Here is an 8,249-nt window from a genome sequence, read left to right as displayed (position 1 = left end):
AAATAAATGAAGCAGGAATGAGAAGAGATGGTGAAGAGAAAGTCTTGAAAAAAAAAATTAGCAATAAATAAAATATTTCAATATTTACATTAAATAATATAGTTTTATATTAGTTTTAAATAATATAATTTTATATTAGTCTCACTGTTATGTGTTACTTGTGATTTCTAAAAAATAACAACAAAATACAATTTATATATAGAAAAATAAAGTAATTTAAATAATAATAAAAAATCTAATATAGTTTATATATAAAATAAAGTAATTAAAAAAAAACCTATATTTTTATTTGCTTTTATTTATTTGTTATAAATATTTTGTAGATATAACTATTAGCAATGTTTGAACTAAAAAAAACATATTTTTATATCAATTTTATATAAATAAAAATAAAGTAATTTAAATTTTAAAAAATGGATTTTTTCCTCTGTGTAATTTACTGCATTCTTAATATGAATTTTATATATCAAGAAATTAAAATATTTTATTTATAATTCACATTTTGGTAATACATTCAATAATCATATTTGAAAGTCCATAAATATATATAACATTTCATAATAAATAAAATCTTTAATTTATATTTTAATTTTAAATTAATTTTATATAAAGAGATAAATTAATTAAAAATAAAAATAAAAAATTATTTTACATTTTATTACAAGAATGTGGACTTGATAGATAATACTTAAAAATAATATTATTAATATGACAAGATATCTAATTCATATTTTAATATTTATATTAGATAACATATTTTTATATTTCAATTATAATTATAATTTATATTTTCATAAGTTAAAATATAACTCTCATTTATATAATATGATTTATAATATAATATATAATATGATTTATATATTACAAAGGCCCCAAGCTAAGTTGGATTTCAATGATGTTGATATTATTTTGCTTGTTGAAACTTGGGAGTACGAAGAATCTAAGGTCCCTAACATAGATGGCTTTACGCTATGGTCTACTTGGAACAAGCGATCCTCCCATAGAGGCATTGGGGGAATAGCTTGTTACATTAAGAAGAACATCTCCCCCCATGCTAGGATTTATAAAAACGACCCTCACAACCAATATAGTTGGATAGAGATCAGTGACATTAATAATAAAAAGTCCTACATAGCAATATGTTATTTTCCCCCGATCAATTCTAACTTCTATAAGAAGAAGAATATAGATAAAACTAACCCTTACAATGGTTTAGAGAATGATAGTGCTAGCCTAAGGAATGATGGTAATATCCTTTTAATAGGTGACTAAAATGCTCGAACTTCAAACAACCAAGCTATTATTCTAAGCAATCATTCCAACCCTAATCCTCTTTGGTTAGGCGAAGACCCTACTCTAGCTAGAAGGTACAAAAGGAGCTCTGAAGACCTCAAGGAAAATTTGTTTGGGTCAGAGCTAGTCAAGCTCTGTAGTGCTTAGGATCTCACAATTTGCAATGGTCTAAAGAAGTGGCCCAATTCCAGCAAGATGACCTGCATCCATGGACTTGGTAGCAGCGTGGTAGACTACGTTATTTCCTATCTCCCATTATACAATGAAATAATAAATTTTGACATCTTAAACGACCACAAACCTAGCTCTGATCATAGGCCTTTACTTATAACTCTCAATTTTGTCATGCATAGAGTTCCCACATAAAATAATACTTACAGCCAAAAGAACTTAATATTTGATAGAAATAAAAACGATCTCTTTCTAAATGAATTAAAAACTAATTTTCTTCCTTTATCTAGTATAGACAACATAGAAGACCTCTATCATAATTTTACTACAACCCTCTCATATTCTATTAACAAGTTCTCAATTGAAGTTTCAAATAATAAAAGAAATAGAAAAACCAATCCATGGTATGACAAAGATTGTAAAAGTGTGAGGAGAGCAATTAAGAAAGATATTGATGAATCTCTTAAAAATGGACAAGATAAAAATATGCAAAGCCCTAACTAAAAGGAAAAAGAGGCAGTACATTCGTCAAACACATGAGAATCTCTTACACCTCTCTAAGGTAGCTCCTAAAAAATTTTGGAAGTAGATTTTTACTAGGAAGACTAAAGATAATAATAAAATTGCTCTTCACGATTGGAATTCCTATCTTAAAAGGCTTTATGAATCTCCAAATGTCATGGATAATTTGGAAACCCTGCTCACAACGAAAGAAGTTTTCTCTTTAGAAGACATGAAGTTTGGGGTTAATCGCCTCACTAATGGGAAAGCTAAGGACATTGAAGGTTACCAAGAGGAAATCTTAAAAATTAGAGGTCTTGTCCTCATCCCCCACATCCAGAAGCTTTTCAATCAAGCAGTCAAGCAAGGGTTCCCTAAACCTTGGACTGAGAGCCTCATTATCCCTATTTTTAAAAGTTTGGATACAAATAACCCCTATAATTATCAGACAATTATGATCAGCCCTCTCTTAGCCAAGTTATATGGTAGTATTTTGGAAAAGAAGTTAAGCATATGGCTTGAAAGTGAAGGCAAGCGGGCTAAAGGCCAAGCAGGTTTCAGAAGGCATCACTCAACAGCAGACCACCTTGTTACGCTTAGGAACATTACGGAGGAATTTCGTAATGATAAATCCAATTTATTTTGTTGCTTTGTGGACTTTAGAATGGCTTTCGATATAGTTCCTAGATACAACCTTTGGAATAGATTAGAAGAGCTAAAGGTTCCTCTCGTGTTGAGAGCTACCGCTATAAGGTTATATAAGAATGTAATTGCCAAGCTAAAGAGCAATGAGGGGTGGTCAAAAGATATTAAGTGTAACATCGGAGTTAAACAAGGTTGCCCCCTCTCCCCTACCCTATTTGGCATTTACATCGATAAGCTCGAAGGCTATTTAGAGGAAGCAGGATGTGATGGAACGATCTTAGCTGGGATAGTCGTCATCCTTCTTCTCTATGCTGAAGATATTGTTCTTTTCGCAAGGTTCCCATCTGATCTTGATAAGCAACTGAGGCTTCTTAAGGATTTCTACTCTACCAAGGGTATGACTGTTAACACTAACAAAACAAGAATTATGACTATCAAATCCAAGAAGGACACTTACGCTAATTTTATGTATGACAATAATAACTTGGAGGAAGTGTATTCTTACAAGTACCTAGGAATTGATATTCATCACAAGCTCAACTGGAACCATAGTATTGAGAAAAGGATTAATAGGGGGTGGAAAGCTTATTTTGGTCTTGAAAATAATTGTCATCAAACCTCGTAATGTGGGATAAAAAGAAGTTCCTCTTTGAAACTTTAGTCACTCCTGTTATCTTATATGGCTATGAGGTTTGGGGTTGCAACATCTCCAAAGAATCATGGAGAAAGATTGAGCAAATCCAGAAGCATTTTATAACTTATAACCTGAAAATTAAAAGCAGTACACCCTATCCTATTCTCCTTATAGAAGCAGGTCTTTCCCCTATTGAGAGCCTAGCTATGATTAGGTTCCTACGTACAAGCACAAACTCAATAACATAGATGATCATAGACTTCCTAAGCTAGCTTTAAATTCCAACCAAAACCACCTAAGGCTCAATCGGGGGTGGCATAAAGACACAAGGGCCTAGTTAAACTATTGGGAGATCAACGAGAATGATGCATTGCAAAATATTAATGACATTAAAGATATTGTTACTTCTAAGTTCAAAGAAAAAATGTGGTGTGAGAAAGATTTAGCGGCTAAAAGAAAATTAAGTTATTATAAGAAGGTCATCAACCCCACCCTAGAAGATCAAAAGTATCTCTCTATTTTAACTAGCTCAAAGAAGAAAATTAATATAGCAAAGATTAGAACGAATTCTCATGAGCTCCATAGTGAAATAGGTCGTTGGGCAGTTCCTAAAACACCATGGATGGAAAGGATCTACCATATGTGTGAGAATAGGAACATCGAGGATGAAAACCACTTCCTCTTAGAGTGCCCCACATACAACCACATTAGATCTCTGTTTCACAATCTTTGTTACAATACTGACCTTCCTAGCCTTTTACAATGTCAAAATTATAGTGAGCTCGGGAGGCTTCTATCCAAGCTTTTTGAGCATAGGAATAATCTTAAATCAAAATAAATAGTTTGTTTCTTTAGGTCTGATAGACCAATGTTTGGTCTCAGTGGACGTTAACCACCACCATCAGCATCATCATTTCACATGCAAACATATTTAAATTGCTTCTAAATTCTATTATTATTTATTTACTTACTTTTAGTGTAATGGAATTTTAAATTTCAAATAATTTTGTATTTTATGTTTTTCCAATTATATATGGGATATTTTTTTTCTCTTTTAATATAATTTTTTCTATTTTTTCTTTAATTTTTTTTAACCATTAAATATTTTTTTTCTTTCTCTGGAATATCTTTTTTCCCTAATTCACTTTGATTAAACAATTATGTCATTTATAATTATTATTATTTTTTTCTTTTGAAAATATTTTTCATATATTCACTTTGATCAATCTCTTATGTCATTTATAACCAATATTTTTTAAGTTGGTTTTGTGACGACGACACTTAGATTTCATTTTAAAAAGACACCATTAAAATATAACAAAAAAATATTATTGAATTGAGGCTTCTGTGATCCATATCAAGTTTATGAGAAAAAGTTTTCCAGCGTAAATCACATGATAATACATTTGTCGACACGTTTCGAACCAACAAGTGTGGTTCATCGTCAGGACAAGTTGAAGAATCAGATCATGGCTGCAAATTAAATAAGGACCGCAGATCGTCCAACGGCTATATTAGGTTAGACTGGACCAATGGTTATAATTGACCAAGAAATGGCTAAATTTGACTATTTAAATTGTTTAACTATAATAATATTATTATGTTAAAACGAATATTATTTTAATATTTATCCAGTACTATTTTAAGTAAAACAGATAATATTGGATAAATATTAAAATAATATTCGTTTTAACATAATAATATTATTATAGCTAAACAATTTAAGTAGTCAAATCTAGGTCCAATGTAACCTAATATAGTCGTTTTTTCTAGCCGTTGGACGATCTGCTCACTTTATTTAATTTGCAGCCATGATCTGTTTATCCTAACGATGAACCACACTCGTCGACAAATGTATTATCATATGATTTATGCCAAAAAGCTTTTTCTCATAAAAAAATATTATTTATTTTATAAAATAAAAAATGATATAAAATAAAAAATATATATTATATTAGAGAAAAATTACCATCGAATATTCTTTTCACCTACATATGTTAGTGAAATAGAAAAATCCCACAAAGGAAAAAGCACCCACATGTGTCAAGTGAAATAGAAAAATCCCACTAAGGAAAAAGCGTGTTGGTGAAAGGCCATGAATAATTTTGATGAAACACTATTAAGTATAGTCATATTTCATTTAAAAAAAAATACACAAAAATAAAATATAACAAAATTTTAGTTAAAAAACAGAAAATGGAATGGAAAAAAAAAAAAAATGCCACAAAGGAAAAAGCTAAAATCAAATGAATAATTTTGATGAAACACATAAATGGAAAGCGATGTTTCATGATGTGAGCATCTGTGTGTCCTGTTGTATGGGTAGGCGTGTTCCCAACTCAATTTTTGGCATCATCTCCATTGCATCAAGCCAAATCATCATTTTGGCATTTCCTTTTTCCAAGACACCTTCAAAGGTTGTCTCATCATTTTGGCTCAAATTTCTTTTTCCAGACAACCTTTTTTCTTCTCCATACCCAGATACTTGAAACATTCATAGGGTTTTTAATCACCCATACAGTTCATCTCAAAAGAAAATTCTCAGTTGTTGACTATATGGCCAAATTTCCTGTATAAAATTAATTCCTTGCTCAAAGTAACTCCTGCCTTAGTCTGTGTGTTATAGACATTTTTGTGCCTTACAGCATTGAGCATGAAATGTCAATAATCCAAGGGATCCAAAGTCCCCAAATGAGTTGTTCCTACCCCTAATGGAACAAGGTCAACCAATGACAGCTTCTCCCAGAAGTTCTCCACCAAAAACCACTCAGAAATGGTCCAATCAGGATCAATTCAATAGCTCCACTAGCTGTCTGCGCTGAAATGCAAAGTCTGCACTGGCTAGGTACACTGCAACGCAGGTAGAAGCACTACCAGGGTGCTCTGAGCGGGAATTGACAAATGGCAAGTTCATTCAACGAGGTGTAAAGACCCTAGAAGCTTCCAGAATCTTCCTCAATGACACTTTCCTCAATGAATTCGACTAGTGATGAGTAAGAGGTTCTCAACCTCCAAGTGGAAGCAAGAACTGACAGAGAGAAGCCACAAGTCAAAACATGAGCTGACTCATCCTCTCTGCTCACATCTATATATGGATCTCTCACCCAGAGGTTCAGGAGGCTGGAATTTTGTATTTGCAGAGAATTGTTGTTGGTTTGAGATTGAGATTAGTACATTGGGTGATTTATGCTTTGTTGGAGGAGAGGAAGGGATTATTTTGCTGGGAGGTAGATGCTGGATCGGGACTCACTTGGTTGTATCTCCTCTTGAACCTTGTTTATCATATCAATAAAGCTGCTTGAGTTTCTCCTATATGCTTGTGTTTCAATGATGTGTTGTTATATTTGCATATTTAGTTTACATCTGATCCTAAACTAGTTATGAATGTGATTCTATGTCTTTCGTGTAGTTTTCCTCTCTTGTGATCTTACAGGAACTGTGTGAAGCTGGACCAGTGAAAGAGTAGGCAGCAGGAAGCGAACGAAAGAGAGAGTGATTTGATCGACAAACTAGAGGAAGACACCGGTTAGTTAGATCCTTCTTTCTCTATTTGCATCTCATAAAGAAGAATACTCAGATAGCTTTCCTTGTTTGTTGCTAAGGCACTATCACCTCTTAGAGTGGGATAGGGGCATTCCGTATTGGATACTTTTCCCAACAACAAAGTGGCGACTCCACTGGGTAGAGTATCTTGTTGGTTTACTTGTGTTTCTATTGCTATTCATTCCATAAACTCAAGAGTGCCGAATCAAACTGCATTTGCTATTTACAAATGCAAAGTAGAGATCAGCTACTCTAGCCCTCTCACTGGGCCTATTTATGATCTGAGAAGCTGATCCACAAGTGCTCTAACAGCCCTTTGTGATAGATCTTAGTCCTCCTATAAATCATCCTCCTAATTGTACCTAATTGATAGCTTTTATCCGGCCAAAAACTGTAGAAAAAACTGCAAACCGTAACCCAGAACCCAGAAACAACTCTTGTTTCTGCTTCAGCGCAGACTCTGTGAAGAGGTTCTGCATTTAAACACAGGTCCCGTGAAGGCTACTTGCGCTGAATGTCAAAACCTCTATGTTAGGAGTGCGCTGATCAGTCTTTGCCTTGTGCAGCTGTGGTTCTCTGCTTCCTTTTGCTCAGTTTTCATCTTTGTTTTTGCAGCCTGTTATCAGTCAGTGTACCTATCTGAAACCCCTTTTCTTTGCCTCAATTCCGCCTCAGTTATATAAAGAAACTGTATTTGTTCTTTGTGTATTTGTTACATCATTTGCAGTTTCCCATTACAAAAGTAAACTGGTCATACTGTCGCCCCTAGATCTAGACCTGTCGTAAGTGTCGTTTTGATCTTAGGAGTGAGTTTGTTTGCTGTTCACAGTTGATTTAGCTTTTAATTTTGTCTTTTGGTTTGAATTTATGTATTTCAAAGTGTCGAAACGAGTAAATCATAAAGTGTCGTAATCGTCTTTTTGATTTTGAAAAAGGAACTTGTTTGTGTTTTCACTTGAAATCAAATTCAAATTTATATAACAGCTTTCTTTTTAGGCATCAATATTAAGAAAGCGAAAACAAATACATGCATATGTGCATTTGCATTTTGACAGTTTGTATGTTGATTTAGGGAAAAGTGCATTACTGTGTGCTCTATGCTCTTTTAGAAAAGATGGTGTCTTTCTTTTCCCCTTGTAGCTAGGATTTTCATTGTTGAAGAGATATAAAAGCTTGCTTATCATCTCTAGACTGCATTTAGGAATTGTATCATACATCTCGTGGTGATCCAAAAAGGCAAACTTCTAAAAAAGATCAACCTAAAATAAATTGAATGAACTTAACAACGCTTTGTAACATAACGCACAACATAGAGGTCTAGGCTAGAGACGTGTTCCGGCGTCATAAAACCTGGTCACTGGTCGCCTCACTGATGGTTGGGTGATTCCTCCTGAGGGACGATTAGTACCAGTACGGATTGTGCTCCCACGTACCATCGCGTATATATTGGGAGACCCCTATA

The sequence above is a fragment of the Pinus tabuliformis genome, chromosome 4_2 (assembly GCF_031772625.1).
Source record: "Pinus tabuliformis cultivar Carrire ecotype Pingquan chromosome 4_2, CPIR1, whole genome shotgun sequence".
Classification (NCBI taxonomy): domain Eukaryota; kingdom Viridiplantae; phylum Streptophyta; class Pinopsida; order Pinales; family Pinaceae; genus Pinus; species Pinus tabuliformis.
This window is presented reverse-complemented; position numbering follows the sequence as displayed.